The following is a 17,726-nucleotide window of genomic DNA, read 5'->3' as shown; positions in this document are numbered from 1 at the left end:
GGTTTTTCTTTTCCATACTGCTTTCTTCAGGAGCTCTTGCAAGGCAGGTCTGGTGGTGATACATTCCTTCAGCATTTGCTTGTCTGAAGAAAAATTTATTTCTTCTTTGCTTATGAAGCTTAGTTTAGCCGGATATGAAATTCTAGATTGGAAATTCTTTTCTGTAAGAGTATTGAATATTGGCTCCCGATCTCTTCCGGCTTGTAGGGTTTCTGCTGAGAGGTCTGCTGCTAGTCTGATGAACTGCCCTTTACAAGTGACCTGGCTTTCTCTCTGGATGCCCTTAACACTTTTTCCTTCATTCCAATCTTGGATAATCTGATGATCATGTGTCTTGGGATCGATCTTCTCATGGAATATCTTACTGGGGTTCTCTGGATTTTCTGAATTTGAGTATTGGCCTGTCTGGCTAGGTTGAGGAAGTTCTCCTGGATGATATCCTGAAGTGTGTTTTCCAACTTGGTTCAATTCCCCCATCTCTTTCAGGTACCTCTGTCAGTTTTAGGTTTGGTCATTTAACATAATCTCATAGTTCCCAGAGGTTTTCTTCATACGTTTTTATTCTTTTTTTCTCTAATCTTGTCTGCCTGACTTATTTCAGCAAGATAGTCTTCGAGCTCTGATATTCTTTCTTCTGCTTGGTCTATTTGGCTATTGATACTTGTATTTGCATTGTAAAGTTTTTGTGTTGTGTTTTTCAGCTTCATTAGGTCATTTATGTTCTTTTCTAAACTAGTTATTCTGGTTAATTGCTCATCTAATGTTTTATCATTGTTCTTAGCTTCTTTGCAGTGAGTTAAAACATAATCCTTTAACTCAGTGAAGTTCATTATTACCTAATTTCTGAAGCCTACTTCTGTCATTTCATGCATCTGAGCCTCAGCCCAGTTCTGTGCCATTGCTGGAGATGTGTTGTGATCATTTGGAGAAGAGATATATCCTGGCTTTGTGAGTTTTTGGCATTTTTGCCTTGATTCTTTATCATCTTCATGGGTTGATCTGCCTTTACTGTTTGAGGCTGCTGACCTTTGAGGCTGCTGACTTTTGAATGGGGTTTTTGTGGGGCCTTTGTTATTTATATTGTTGTTTATTTATATTTGTTATTTATATTGCCCCTGACTCTCCAGAGCCAGCAGGCAGAAAAGACTAAGACCACTGATCCATAGTAACACAGCCACCTCTCCTCCTAGGAACTCCTCTCAGGGATATCAGAGTTCTATCCATAAAACCCTGGCTGGGGATGCTGAAATTCTCACAGAGAGGCTCCACTCAGTGAGGATTAAGTGGACTGGGGTCCAGCCTAAAGAAGCAGTGTGGCTATGAACTGATCCAGCCACTGTGCTGTGCTGCTCCTGGTCCAGACTGTCTAGTCTCACTGGCACCAGCAGCAGGGAAAAATGGCCAGCTGGAGCCACAGTAATGGTGGCCACCCCTCCCCACCAGGAACTCAGTCTTCCCAGGCAGTCTCCAGCCTACTGCACTGGCTGGCAGGAATTCTAAGCCAGTGGGTTTTAGCTTGTGGGGTCCCATGGGAGTCAGGCTGCTTGGCTTCCTGGCTTCAGCCCCCTTCCCATGGGACTTGAATGGATTTCCTACCTCACAGGAGTTCCAAGATCTGGAGTATGCAAATACTCCCGTGTTTTAGTGCTTGCTCAAACAGCTACCCACTGTGCAGCTGCTGTGAGTCTTCACAGCTGTGAGCTTGAAACCCAAAGCTCTAGTGGTATGGGCTAATAAGGAACCTTCTGATCCATGGGTTGCAAGGATCAGTGGGAAAAGCATGGTTTTCAGGGAGGGATAGTAGAATTCCTCACCACCTCCCTTGGTTGGGGGAGGGAGCTCCCTTTGCCCTCTGCAGCTCCTGGGTGGGCCCTCGCACCACCCTGGTTTTTCTTGATCTCTTTGTGTCACACCAACCACCTAGTCAGTCCCAGTGAGAGAACCTTTGTAACTCAATTGAAGATGCAGGGTTCACTTGTCATTTTTGTCCTCCTTTCTGGGAGCTGCAGAGTGGAGTTGTTTCTATTTGGCTATCTTGTCCCCTTCCCCTGTATCTTCTTCAGAAAAGTGTCTATTCAAGTCCTATGTCTTGGGTCATTTGTGTTTTTGTTGATGATTTATAAGAGTTGTTTATGTATTCTGTATACTAAGCTCATCAAATATATGATTTGCAGATATTTTCTTCCAACCATAGGTTGTATTTTTACTTTCTAGAAAATGTATTTTTATGAACAAAAGTTTTTAATTTGGTGAAGTCTGCTGTGTGTAATTTTTCTTTTGTCACTCTTGCTTTTGGTGTTACATGTAAGAATCTGTTGTCAAGTCCAAGGGCATGGAGATTTACCCCTAAGTTTTCTTTTTTGAGCTTTATAGTTTTAGCTCTAAAATTTAGATCTTTGCTTTATTTTGAATTTTTATATCTGTATATTATGTATTTATGTTATATATATTACTTTTTACGTAAGAATATAATTTCATTCTTTTGCATGGATATCAGTTTGTCCCTGCACTGTTTGTTGAGGAAACAATTATTTTCACATTACATGTTTTTAGCATCCTTCTCAAAAAAAGATTAACCTTATATGTATAGATTTATTTCTTTATTATATTTTTTATAACATTCATCTGTATGCCTATTTTTATGCTGGTAGCATGCTGATTTGATTACTATAGCTTTGTAGAAAGGTTTTTTTTTAAAATTATTTTTTAATTGACAAGTAAAAGTTGTATATATTTATGATATGCAACATGCTGGTATCTTTATTGAGGTAAAATATAAATGTATAATTTAGCGCCTTTACCATTAAACTTTATACACATTAATGGTAAAGGCACTAGATTATACATTTATTAATTTATGTTTTTTCCCTTTATCCCCCTCTCTCCTTCCTAGCCCCTAGTAGCCACCAATCTACTCTAACTTCTTGAGGTCCATTTTTTTAGGTCCCATATATGGGTGAGAACATCTAATATTTCTCTTTCTGTGCTTGGTTCATTTCATTTAATATATTCACCTCCAGTTCCATTCATTTTGCTTAAAATGACAAGATTCCATTCTTTTTATGGCTGAATAATATTACATAGTACATATATCCCATATTTTGTTTATTCATTCATCTGCTGATGAGTACTTAGGTTGACCCCATGTTTTGGCTATTGTGAAGAATACTGCCGTAAACATGGGAATGCAGAAATAACTTTAGTATATTGATTTCCTCTCTTTTAGGTATATACTTAGCAGTGGAATTACTGGATGATGTGGCATTTCTATTTTTAGAGTTTCTTTTTTGGGAGAGCTTCATATTATTCTCCATATTGGCTGTACTAATATACATTTCCGTCAGTAGTGTCCAGGTGTTCCCCTCTCTCCACATGCTTGCCGGCATCTGTTTTTGCCCGTCGTTTGGTTATAAGAAGCCATTTTGACTGGGATCAAGTGATACCTCATTGTGGTTTTGATTTTCATTTATCTAATAATTGGTAATGCTGAACTTTTTTTGTATAGCTGCTGGCCACTTAATGTCTTCTTTTGAGAAATGCCTGTTCAGATCTTTAGCCCATTTTTAAACCAGAGGAAGATGATGATGATGATGATTTTGCTATTGAATTGAGATCCCTATATATTTTGGTTATGAATCTCTTGTCATATACGTAGTATGCACCTATTTTTTCCCATTCTGTGTGTTGTCTTTTACTATGTTCATTGTATTTTTTGCTGTGCAAAAATTTACCACAAAACTATAGTAACCAGAATTACACTACTGGCATAAAAACAGAGTAATAGATTAGTGGAAGATAATATAGAACCCTGATATAAATCGATGCACTTACGACTAACTCATCTTTGGCAAAGCTCTCAAGTGCATGCAATGGGGGGAAAGGACAGTCTTTTCAATAAACAGTGCTGGGGAAGCTGGCGAACTACATGCAGAAGTGTAAAAGTAGACCCATGTCTCTAATCTACACCAAAAATATAATCAAAATGGATTATAAACTTTAAGACCTAAAACTATGAAACTACTGAAGGAAACATTGGGAAAATGTTCTAGGACGTTAGTCTGGTCAAATATTTTGTGTGTGTGTGTAAAACCTCAAAAACAGGCAATCAAAGCAAAAATAGACAATTGAGATTACATTATCATTTGGTATATGCATGCATTTTGGAATGGCTAAACCAAACTATTTAACGCATGTATTACATCATATACCAATTTTGTTTTATAGTGAGAAAACTTAAAATCTACCCGCTTAGCAATTTTCAAGTATATGATAGATTAACTTTATCCAAACTTATTTCTCCTGTTCGATTGAAATTTTGCATCCTTTGACTAGTACTTTCCCAATACCCCTTCCCCAGGCCTCTAGTAACCACCATTTTGCTCTCTGTTTCTGTGTATTTGACTTTTTAGATTTAAATATAAGTGAGATAATGCAGTATTTTTCTTTCTGTGTCTGGCTTATTTCTCTTGCCCTATATACCCTTCAGGTTCACCCATGTTGTGGCAAATAGCAGGATCTCTTTTAAGGTCAGATAATATTTTACTTACATATGTACGTACACACACGGTTTCATTATTAATTTATCTATCAACAGACACTTAAGCTGATTCCATATCTCAGCTTTTGTAATTTGCTGCAAAGAGCATGATAGTGCCGATACATTTACAACATGGGGATTCTATTTTCTTTGTGTATATATCTAGAAGTGAGATTATGGGGTCATATATTAGTTCTATATTTAATTTCTTTAGAAATCCCCATACTGTTTTCTATAATGGCTGCATCAATCTGTGTTCCCTTCAGGAGTGTACAAGAGTTCCCTTTTCTCTACATCCTTCCCAACACTTGTTATCTCTTGTCTTTTTGATAATAGCTATCCTAATAGGTATGAAATGACGTATCATTGTGGTTTTAATTTGCATTTACATGATTAATGATGCTGAACAATTTGGCTATTTTTATGTTTTATGTGAAAAAATACATATTTAGGCCCTTGCACTTTTGGGTGATTTTTCTGCAATTGTGTTGTGTGAGTTACTTATATATTTTGGATATTTTTTCTTATCAAATATATGGTTTGCAAGATTTTCTTCCAACCAGGCTGCATTCTCCCTCCCTCCCCGCTCCCACCCTCCCTCCCCCCTTTCTTTTTTTCTCTCTCCCTCCTCTCCCTCCTTGCCTCCCTCCCTTCCTTCCTTCTCTCTCTCCGTCCCTCCCTCCTCCCTCCCCCTCCTCTCTCTCCTTTCTTCCTTTCTTCCTTCCTTCTTCCCTCCCTCTCCCTCCTCACTCCCCTTCCTTCCTCCCTCCCTCCCTCGATTCCTCCCTCCCTCCCTCCCTCCCTCCCTCCCTCCCTCCCTTCCTTCCTTCCTTCCTTCCTTCCTTCCTTCCTTCCTTCCTTCTCTCTGTCATTCAGGCTAGAGTGCAGTGGCACGATCTTGGCTTACTGCAACCTCTGCCTCCTGGGTTCAAGTGATTCTCCTGCCTCAGCCTACCGGGTAGTTTGGATTACAAACGCATGCCACCACACCCAGCTAATTTTTTGTTTTATTTTTTATTTTTTGTAGAGACAGGGTTTCACCATGTTGGCCAGGCTAGTCTGAAACTCCTGACCTCAGGTGATTCGCCCACCTCAGCCTCCCAAAGTGCTTGGGTTGCAGGCATCAGCCACACACCCGGCCTGCATTTTCTTTTTGTTGATTGTTTCTTTTACTGTGAGGAAGACTTTTGACATAACTCCATTTATTCGTTTTTGCCTTTGTAGCCTGAGCTTTTGGAGTGATACCCAAATAATCACTGGCAAGACCAGTGTCAGGAAGCTTTCCCCTATGTTTTCTTCTAGTAGTTTTATCATTTTAGGTCTTATTATTTGGCCTTTTATCCATTTTGAGTGTATTTTTGTATGTGATATAAGTTAATGGTCCAATTTAATTCTTTTCCATGTGGAAATCTAGTTTTCCCAGCACCGTTTATTGAAAAAGTTATCCTTTCCTCACCATGGCTTCTTGGTGCTCTTGTCAAAAATTTGTTGACACTATGTATGGGTTTATTTCTGGGCTGTAGTAAGATTTAAAATTAAAAAATGTGAGCCTTCTTACTTGGTTTTTCATTATCAAAATTATTTCGTCTATTTGAGGTTCCTTGCAGTTCCAATAAATGTTAGAAAAGACTTTTCCATTTCTGACCCAGAGATCGTTGGGATTTTGAGAAAAATTGCATTAACCCTATATATTACTTTGGTTAATACTGCCACTTTAACAATATTAAGTCTTACAACCTGTGGACTTTAGATTTCTTCCCATTTATTTAGGTTTTTAAAAATGTATTTCAGCAAATGTTTTATAGTTTTTATTGTACAAGTATTGCACCTCCTTGATTAGATCCATTCCCCATGTATTTTATTTCTTTTGATGCTATTATAAATGGAATTATTTTCTTTATTTCAAATTTGAATTCTTCATTGTTAATGTGTACAAATGCAACTGATTTTTGGTGTTTTTATCTTGTATCCACAACTTTCCTGAATTTGATTGCTAGCTCTAATTTTTTTGTGTATTCTTTAGAATTATCTATATATAGGATCGTGTCATCTGTGAATAGAGATAATTTTACTTTTCCTTTCCAATTTGGATGTAATTTATATCCATTTCTTGCTTAATTGCTCTGGATAGAACTTCCAGTACACTGTTGAATAGAAGTGGCAAAAGTGCACGTCTTTGTCTTATTCCTGATCTCAGGATGAAAGCTTTCAGTCTTTTACCAGTAAAGGTAATGTTAGTATAATTTAAGCAATTTTAATAAATTCTTTTTAAAGTACCAAGTTTCCTCTATTCCTAGTTTGTTGAGTTTTTAAAAAAATCATGAATAGATGTTAGATTTTGTTAAATGCTTTTGCTGTATCCATTGAGATGATCATATGCAATGTTTCCCCTTTTATACTATTAATATGGTATATTACATTGATTGGTTTCCATATATTCAGTCACTCTTGCATTCCTGGGATTAATCCAACTTGTTCTTGTATAATCCTTTTTAATATGGTGTCATATTTGTTTTGCTAGTATTTTGTTGATAATTTTGCATTTATATTCATAAGAGATACTGGGCTATAGTTTTCTTTTCTTGAGATGACTTTCTATGACTTTAGTATCAAGTTATGCTACCCTTATAGGAAGAGAATTGTTCTCTCCTCTTCTAATTTTTGTAAGAGTCTGAAAAGCGTTGGTGTTAACATCTGTCCTGTGCTTTTCTTTGTGATTATGGATTCAATTTGCTTACTTGTTCTTGGCCTGTTCATATTTTTAAATAATATATTTTGTTTCTGTAAAGTCATTGTAATGTCCCAAATTTTATTTTTAATTTCAGTAATTTGAGTCTTACCTCTATTACGTTGGTCAGTCAAGCTAAAGTTCTATCAGTTTTGCTAATCTTTCAAAGAACAAATTTTTGGTTGTGTTGATTTTTGTTATTCTATTTTTGATATTCTATTATGGTTATTTCCATTCCAATCTGTATTTTTTCTCTCCTTCTGCCAGCTTTAAAGTTGTTTTGTTTTATCATTTTCTAGTTCCTTCAGGTATAAAGTTAGGTAACTGATTCAAAATTTTCCTACATTTTAAAAACATAAGTACTTACCACTGTAAATTTCCCTCTGAACACTACTTTTGTTGTATTCTTTAAGTTTTGGTATGCTGTGTATTTTTTTTTTTTTAGCAAAATTCATCTAAAATATTTTCTAATATCAAATATAATATTACCTTTGACCCACTGGTTATTTAGGAGTGCTGACTTCATTTCTACTTACTTTCAATTTTTGAGGATTTTCCAGTTTTCTGTGTTACTGATTTCTAGTTTCATTCCATTGGGGGAAGAGAAGATACTTTTTCTGATTTAAATATTTTTAATGTATTGAGACTTGTTTGTGATCTAGCATAAGGTCTTTCAGGGTTCTTCAATCAAATGAAGGCTGTTTTCCTCAGATGGGGGAGGAATTGTTTTCCAAGAAAACAAGTTTCAGAGGGATTTTGGAGAACCACAGTTCCATCTTCCTCTGCTTAATCAAATATTTGCATGCTAGGTTCCAATATACCAACTTATTTTAAATAATACCCTAATATTGACATAGATTTGACAAAGTTTTGCAACTCTACCTGCTGTACAGTTAGATATAGACATGATGTTCAACCATGTTTTGCTGGTGGCAATATATGAAAACAGATTCCTTTATGGTTTATGAAAAAATTTTCTGGGATTCTCCTCCAGTAACTTTAGTTGAGAAAATCAATCCCCTAGTCTGTTACCCTTTAATAAGTTTTTTTTAAAGTATACTTTAAGTTCTGGGGTACATGTGCAGAACGTGCAGGTTTGTTACATAGGTATACATGTGCCATGGTGGTTTGCTGCACCCATCACCCTGTCATCTACATTAGGTATTTCTCCTAATGCTATTCATCCCCTATTCTCCCACCCCCACTATCCCTCCCTCAGCCCCCAACTCCCTGCAGGCCCCAGTGTGTGATGTGCCCCTCTCTTTGTCCATAAAACACATTCAGAGGCAGCCACTCTACAATCTTCATACTAATTATTGTTCCATTATAAACAAATGGCTATGATTTCCCAACTCCTTTTTCTACAGTGATATTCCATTATATACGCTTATCAGTACTGCTTTGAAGCATTATTATGCCATTTAATGCTGCAGATTACCAGTCTCCCACTCTCTTGCTTGAAGAAGGTTATCCATGCCTCAGTATACCAACCAACATAATTCTCAAGTCTCAACTGAAGGCTTATTTGCTGAGGCTATTTCTGTTATCAAACTCTAGATCACTAAGGATTTAGATTAAGACTAGAAGGCAGATTCTGAAAAGAATTTATGAAAGGGCCACCACACAACATAGCCAACTAAATTAAAATGGGTTGTTAAGGTACCCACAGGAACACAAGGTCAGAAAAATGTTATCCTCAGAACTGCAGGGAGCAGAAGCAAGTAACATTACCAACTCGTGGTGAGATCTAGAAGCATAAGGCAGGGGCTTTTTTCCCCTACGGAAGCTTGTTGAAACCTGATCCTAGTTAATGGGTTAGAGATGATGAGGAAAGGCAAAGCTGGTTTTTGAGGACAAATATTCTCTTTCAAAGGATATAGGAGATAGCTACATGGGCTTGACATTTGTAGTGGCCTCTCCTGATATGGAGAGATTTCAGAAGAAACAGGGGTTCAGGGTTCTCAGGTTTGTCTGCTCAAAGCCCAGTACTACTTCTAATGGTTCTATCTTTTCCATCTTCACATTTTGTCTTCAAAAAGTAGAACTGTCTGTGTGTCTTCAGTCACTTTTGCAGCCACATTGAACTTACCAGTGAATTCTGAACGTACTTTTGGCCCATTTGGCCTATGGCAGCCAGAGGTGAGGAACTATTTGGACAATGTGGCACAACGTATTCTGGCTTCATAGCTGGTTGTTAAGAGCTTTTCTCTTTTTTTTTAAAAAAAGACTTACAAGTCAGTGAAAAGTAGTAAACTCTACAATATTAGTTACAATTGCTTCTGTGCCATTCAAGTAATAGGTTTGCAGTTACCTCTGTTTCTACCTATTCATCACTCTTACCCACTACCCATGAGAATCAAAGTGCCAGAATGCTATAAATTGCTAAGGATTATTATAAACATATATTCCCAGGCAAGGGGTCCCTTACTCTATGCACATCAAATGATCTAGTATCAGAATACAATCTTCAAGGTCTTCCTTCTAGCACTCCTTCCAGTGTCTTTAGTATGGGTTGCTTTCAAGAGTGTGCTGTGGGACAGGATATGAGTAGTTATTTTATTTGAGAGGTGATACAAGTGTAGAAGATTGAGAGAGCAGAAACTGTTGAGGAGAAGTCAGTAGAATAACGTAATTTTAAGGTGATAAATATGAGTAATGAAGGGCTCAATTCCAGCAGGATATTCTGAATCATACAACATACTTTCCAGTATACATACTTTGACTGTTGGAGGCTGGAGGATTTATCCATGACTCCTATCTCTAATGAGTCAAAGTTATCATCAAAGTTGTTAACTGTGCATGTTTCTGCTGTACTCTAAAGTATCCCGCAGGACTATTTGGCATTAGAAGGTCCAGGAAATATGTTCAGTGTATACTTGATGTAATGTACTGCCAGCAAGATAGGAGTGTGCACATCCGTGAACTGTCCATGAAGGCTGAAATCAAGTGGGCAGATGGAACATGACAATGAGTGTCAGGCTTATCTGACAGACAAGGCAACTGTAAGTGTAGAAGTGATGAAGGAGGATTTCATGTCTGTTAAGAGCCTACAAATACCATGTAAGTTTCTACAACAATTTTTTTTTTGACGCTTCTTAGGAACAACATTACCCTTAAACGTGTGGATGAGTCTTTTAGTGCTGATATAGTCTATACTTGGGGATAAAGCTCATCATACATAATACATGGCTTCCATGCAATAAAGATGAATAAGTGAAATGAGTTAAAACAGATTTTTAATTTGTTAAATGTAAACATATGATTAAAACACTATTTGGTTCATAGGGTATTTGGAGTATTTATAAAAATTGGCCAGGCGCAGTGGCTCATGCCACTTTGGGAGGCTGAGGTGGGCAGGTCACTTGAGAAAAGGGGTTCAAGACAGCCTGACCAACAGGGTGAAACTCTTGTCTACTAAAAATACAAAAATTAGCCAAGCATGGTGGCCCATGCCTGCAGTCCTAGCTACTCAAGTGGTTGAAGCAGGAGAATGACTTGAACCCAGGAAGTGGAAGTTTCAGTGAACTGAGATCGCACCATTGCACTCCAGCCTGGGTGACAAACAAGACTCTGTCTTAAATAAATAAATAAATTCACAATGGTCCACTGGTAGTAAAAATCAGAAATAATTGTTTAAGTTTCCTGATAACCTTTGTACTTCAATCTGTCATTATTTCTGACAATATAATTTCACCTAGCAATAACAGCTCAAATATTTATTTGAACCTGTCCTAAATAGTGCTGCTGACTAAAAGCCTCCAGGAAGATGGGTCCTGACTGGGAATTGGAATGAATTACTTTATAAATAAATTTGCCTTTGCTAGTCAAGAGGAAGATTTTTGTTTACTACTGTGGTTGAGCTTAAGTCACTGAAATATCTCCCCTGCCACACACATGATCCTTTCTTGGCTGGGGTACTATAAGCAGGAGGCAACTTGCTGTCAATATTTCCTGTATTTCATTCTACAAATATTTGGAAAGGTAGTCTTTACCTCATCAATTTTTCTACCTTAAAGTAATTAAAGTTTTCAGTGTCATAATGCAAGTGTTCTGGTAGGAAAATCTTTAACGCAGGTATTTTTATCTTGTTTCTATCCCTGATTTTGGGCAGTTGCTTAATTACCTGGTGATGCCTTGACTTTGTTCCACCTACCTTCACTCCACCAACATGGAAAGTGCTGACTTTTGAGAAGTCATAAAAGGGTGTAGACTATGTGTTGCTTCTGTGTTAGTAAAAGTCTTGTAATCTAAAATAATTCAGACAGATTTTTTTTTTTTTAACCTGAGCTGGAGGTGAGAAGTTGCTTGGATCAAGCTGGGAAGAACTATTTTGCTACTCATTCAGATAGACTGCAGGCAACTCTTGGCTTTCTCCCATGGCAGAAGGAATAGGTCAGCCCTAAGTTTTCTCATCCAAGGAGTATACACAGAGAAGTCCTCTCTGAGATTTTTGGTGGAATAAATATCCTTCTTAAAAAATTTCAGGGGAGGCCAGAAAGGCCATCCACACATATTTTATATGCATCAACTCATAAGTAGGACCAAAACCCAGGGCTAAAGCTGACATATCCCTAAGATTGAAGAAAGCCTCAGTCTTCCCACCTCAGTGGAGCCCCTTGTGCTTTGGCTTTTGTCTGGTCTCTTGTCTCAGTCAAGATTTGATTGGAGAAGCAGAGTTGGTATAAACAATACAGAAGGAACTTACCATAGGGATTAGAATTTGTACAATTACAGCAGCTCTGGAGAATTCTGTGCCAGGCTGTTGCCCCTGAAAGTGATGTTGCACCTGAGTATGCTCTAAGTAGGCTGGTCTGGCAGTTGGAATTGAAAGGTAAATATGCAGCAGAGGAATTGTAAAAATAAGCTAATATGTCATTTTGTCACAACTTCCAACCACTATGAAATGGGTAACCTATAGAAGAAACTGGTGTCCTTTTCTGCAGAGCTATAATGTGCTTGGCCAAAAACTTGAAAGCTGACGGAAGAGATCTCATGGACCTGTAAAAGCTACAGGTCCTCGAGTCCCCCAGTTAAGAAAAGGCAGCAGATCATGATGATGAGCATGCAGTCCTACGGGGCCTTCAGTACATTAAAATAGGTTGTTACTTTATTTCTACCTCCTGCAAAATTCTTTATGTGATCTGCTGCTATCCTGAATTGCAGTGCACAGGCCTCATGCTCCAGTAGGTCATCGTAGTGTTCACAGGGCTCTGATCCTATTTCTTTTTATGTTGAAGAACACTTGTCTTCTCACGTCTGCTTCTCGGGGAGCAACTGGGTGGGCTCAGTCTGACCATCCTGCTAGCTCATGAGGGTGCCAGTGCTGGCATGCAAGATTCTCATAACCACATTCTGGGCTTCTCTCTCGCCTCTAGACACTCCTGGTACTCTTGCTCCTGCCACCGCCACCACCAGCATTGCCCTAATGCTTGTGTTTCTCCTGTTAAGGGGTGAGCTGTGGCTGCACCTTCCTCCCTGCCATCACCGCCTCAGCCTCACCGCAAGGCTTGTTTGACCACCTCAAAGAGGCCCATTCACCCTGAACCCTACCAGAAATACAAAATGGGAATGCTTCCAGATTGTCCTGCAGACACCTCTGTGCTGCCAGGGACCTGGAGGGGCTGCTCCAAAGGCTCTTGGGAAGGCCAGGGAAAGATCTGGTTGCAAATTCGTGGCTGCTTGGGAGTCTTTCCCCCTGTCATCCTATTAACCACATGCTGCTCCAAACCTGTGAGCACCTGGCTTGGATAACTCCGGATGGGAGGGTTTCTTCCCTTACATCTGCAAAGTAGGTAAGATGCAAGGGAAGAAACCTTTTTTCCCTCCTATAATTTAATGTGGTTTAATTTATTTTATGGAGTTTATATAGTTATTCATTACTTGCATTAAAGTTCTGTTAACTTTAGTTCATTCAAATTAAATTGATTTTCTTTGGTTTGAATTCATTTAATTCATTTCACTTAGTTAATTTTGCTTTATTTCACTTAAGTTCTTTCTTAGGTTATTATATAGGTTCATCACATGATTTATCATTTTTTAACTTTCTATGTCCTATAATATTAAGTCACCTTAAATTCTTCTGTAGTTTACAGATTTTTTTCCTACACTAAAGTTGTTTATACTAAATTCTTGTTAATAATTGCTGACATTTTTTGTATTTTTGTACTTTAGAAAACATTTGAGGAAAAATTTACTTTTTATTACTGTTAGAAAGTAAAATAAAAAGTAAATGTGCTTCCTTCTTTCCCCTGTCATTCATGAGAAGAGTCATCTTCTTAAACAGAAGATATAGAATAATTTAGGGTGTGTTATTTTTGGATATGAAATTTCAAGACTGATCTCTGTGCTATGCCTCTGGAAGACATTCAAGAGCTTTGTACGGTGTACTTACATAACAGTCAGTATTCTGTTCCATTTGATGAAAGGATCTTCCCACATATTTTTTAGGTAGAGCTGTCTGGAAAAAATCCGGAATTATATAAGACTACATATGTTTTATTAACTCAGAAGTTATAAATATTATATGTGTAATATTATCACTCTTCAAATGACATCACCGTGTAGATTGGTAGAGTGAAGACAGATGGAATGAAATAAAGGTGGCTGAAGGAGACTAACAAAGGGGTCCAAAATCAGGAGTAATAGCAGAGTAAAGGGAAACCCATTTTAGTTGGAGTTTGGTAAAGATTCTTTAACTGAGAAGATTGGAAAATTTAAGTACTTTTAGTTGAAAGAGTAGACAAATATTTGAAAGATTACCTCTACATTTCTTGTTGGGTAGAATATAGGAGAATGATAAACAAGTCAGGAAATGGGAGGAATTTTATGTTGTAGACATAGTCATAGCCAAAAAGCTTCCTCTTGATCAGGCGTCCCCAAACTATGGCCCACCCGCAGGCCACATGCGGCCCCCTGAGGCCATTTATCCGGCCCCCTGCCACACTTCAGGAAGGGGCACCTCTTTCACTGGTGGTCAGTGAGAGGAGCACAGTATGTGGCGGCCCTCCAACGGTCTGAGGGACAGTGAACTGGCCCCCTGTGTAAAAAGTTTGGGGACGCCTGCTCTTGACTAATCAAAGTCAGCCTTATCTCTAAGGGAATCTTTCTCAACTCCATCTAGAGACCATCATTCTGGGTCCTTTTAGTCTGTGTATCAATTATGAATGGCCTCAAATACAGATTTGCAGTGTTATTGCCACATGTAATTATGTAGTCAGAGAAACTGACATATCGAAAGACAAAGATCCTTTGAAAGACAAAGTCAGAAGTCTGAATTTTTATCTTTATTGAGGTATAATTGACAAATTTCATACATATTTAAGGTGAACATGTTTTGATACACATTATGAAATAGGTACTACAATCAAGCTAACAAATTCATTACCTTACATAATTACCTTGTGGTGTGTGTGTGATGAGGGGAGAATAATTATGATCTTTCTTAACAAATACTGTTAGCAGATTTCAACTATAGTCTGTTAGCTATAGTCACCGTACTGTATATTAGATCTCCAGAACTTATTGATTTTATGACTGCAAGTTTGTATCCTTTGGCTAACATGTCTCCATGTTCCACACTCCTGACCCCTGACAACTAACCATCTACTCTCTGTTTCTATAAGTTAGACTCTTTTAGATTCCATATATAGGTGAAAACATGAATTTGTCTTTCTGTGCCTGGTTTATTTCACTTAGCATAATTTCCTCTGGGTTTATCCATGTTGTAAATAGGAGAATTTCTTTCTTTTTTTAAGGCTGAATACTAATTTTTTAAACATGCACATAAATTACATATGTGTGTGTTTGTGTAAATTTCTGTGTTTTTTAGCATATTCTTTAAATTTTTTATTTTTTATGTAGTTTTTTATTATGCTTTAAGTTCTAGGGTACATGTGCAGATCGTGCAGGATTGTTACATAGGTATACGTATGGTATGGTGGTTTGCTGCATCCATCACCCCATCATCTACATTATATGTTTCTCCTAATGCTATTACTCCTTAATCTCCCCACCCCACATTACCCCTTCTCCAGCTCTTCCATCCACCAACAGGCTCCACTGTGTGATGTTTCCCTCCCTGTGTCCATGTATTCTCATTGTTCAACACCCACTTATAAGTGAGAACGTGCAGTGTTCAATTTTCTGTTCTTGTGTCAGTTTACTGAGAATGATGATTTCCAGCTTCACCTATGTCCCTGCAAAGGGCATGAACTCATCCTTTTATATGGCTGCATAGTATTCCATGGTGTATATGTGCCACATTTCTTTATCCAGTCTATCACTGATGGGCATTTGGGTTGGTTCCAAGTCTTTGCTATTGTAAACAGTACCACAGTGAACATACATGTGCATGTGTCTTTAAAATGGAATGATTTATAATCCTTTGGGTATATACCCAGTACAGCTAGTGCTCGACTTATGACCACGATTGGTTCCAACAGACCGGTCGTAACACGATTTGGTCGTAAGTTGAGTAGGCTATATGTACAGTACTGTGAAATGATGTTACAAAAATCTTTAAGTCATATTTTATCATAATTTTCTTTCATTATTATATATCATAATTTTCTTTGTTCATTTTATGCCATTTGTGTCATCTCTACACCATTTTGTTTCTTATTTTTACATTTGTCAGGTTTAAGTAAAACACTGCATTACCAGTACAACTGGTTTAATATTTGCAAAACATACAAAATTACAAAATACAGATGCATACAAAAATACAAAATACAGGTGTAAAAAATACCATAGGAAACATTTTCCCAATTGCAAAACGTATCAAGATATATAAACATGTACAAAACATTTTATTGGCTGCTGGTGCTTGGCTGCGGATCGTTGATGTTGTCATCTGAGGCAGCAGTTGGGGTTATTGGAGTTGGCTTTTTCATAAATATGGTGAGCTTTGTCTGAATTGTATGTTTCTTTTTTTCTTCATAAATTTCACGATATGGACGAAACACATCATGCGCCATCCGTTCAATCCTTGCAAATCGTTCGATGTTCGGGTCCCTTTCTTCGAAATGTATAAGAAGTTTATTTAGTAAAGATAAACCGTCTGATAATCCCTTAGTGGTGAGCTTTCTTTCTGGCTCCTCCTCTTCTTTCTCTGCTTCTCTTCTTTCTTCTTCTGCCACTCTTTCTTCTTCCAGTTAGATTAGCTCTTCATTTGTAAGTTCATCAACATTGAAAATCTGTTCTGCTAGATATCGTTCATCTTTAATTAATTCATCCAGACTATCAACAAACTTACGTGCTCCTTCCTCATCCACACTCGCTGCTTTTCTAGTCACTCGAACACTATGCATTTGGAATCTTTTCTTGAATCTCTGGAACCAGCCAGTGCTTGCTACAAATTCTTGACTGTAATCTTCTTCAGCACGCTCCTTCAGAGTCTGAAATAGACTTCTCGCCTTCATGTGCACGGTAAAAAGACTTAATGGTGTCCGTTTTTGAATTTGATCTTCCATCCAAATATATAGCAATTTTTCCATTTCGTGGATGGGCTCGCTTCGTTGCTTTGTTATAACTGTTGATTGCATGGGTGCAGAACCTTTCACAGCTTCACGAATTCTTTATCTTTCAAAATCATAGACACAGTCGAGTGCGATAACTTCATATCACGTGCTATCACATTCACTTTCCTCCCTCGTACTGCTTAATTACCTTCATTTTCGTGTCGAGATCGATGGCCTTTCTTTCCTTCTTGGCAGGCTGAGGCATAGACAAAGACAATTTCCTCTTGGTAGACATCTTGGGAGGGGTTTGATGAAAAATATCCAAGACACAAAACACAAATTGTTGTACCAAGTCTGAGATAACAGTTGAAATGGTGCACGCGGAGATGGTGGTGCTGCCGGAAGCTGGTCCTCACTGTCGTACACCCAACTGGGCAACGTTTGCGCTGCCAGACGCGGAGCAGTTGTGGCTAGCAATTGTGGTCGTAAAGTCGAATGGTCGTAAGTTGCATAGGTCGTAAGTCTATCAATACCTGTAATGGGATTGCTGGATCAAATGATATTTCTAGTTTTAGATCCTCAAGGAATCACCACACTGTCTTCCACAGTGGTTAAACTAATTTTACACCAACAGTGTCAAAGCATTCCTATTTCTCCTCATCCTCTCCAGCATTTATTGTCTCCAGAGTTTTTAGTGATTGCCATAGTAAATAGTGTGAGATGGTATCTCAATGTGATTTTGATTTGCATTTCTCTAATGACCAGTGATGATCAGCATGTTTTCATGTTTGCTGGCTGCTTAAATGTCTTCTTTTAAAAGGTGTCTGTTCATATCCTTTGCCCACTTTTTGATGGATTGGTTTTTTTTTTTGCTTGTAAATTTAAGTTCTTTGTAGATTCTGGATATTAGCCCTTTGTCAGATGGGTAGATTGCAAAATATTTTTCCCTTTCTTTTGGTTGCCAGTTTACTCTAATGAAAGTTTCTTTTGCTGTGCAGAAGCT

The 17,726-nt window shown here is 37.9% G+C and overlaps 1 long non-coding RNA gene across 1 annotated transcript in view; it reads left to right on the top strand.

Annotated features, from left to right (window-relative positions):
- Window positions 1-867: 867 nt before the first annotated feature.
- LOC141582679 (uncharacterized) overlaps window positions 868-17,726 on the top strand; it is a 205,846-nt gene continuing 188,987 nt past the window's right edge. Inside the window, exon 1 of the long non-coding RNA XR_012515565.1 lies at window positions 868-948. This is a non-coding gene — a long non-coding RNA (uncharacterized LOC141582679). The remainder of the gene's footprint in view (window positions 949-17,726) is intronic.

The sequence above is a fragment of the Saimiri boliviensis genome, chromosome 2, assembly GCF_048565385.1.
Source record: "Saimiri boliviensis isolate mSaiBol1 chromosome 2, mSaiBol1.pri, whole genome shotgun sequence".
Classification (NCBI taxonomy): Eukaryota; Metazoa; Chordata; class Mammalia; order Primates; family Cebidae; genus Saimiri; species Saimiri boliviensis.
This window is presented reverse-complemented; position numbering and strand designations above follow the sequence as displayed.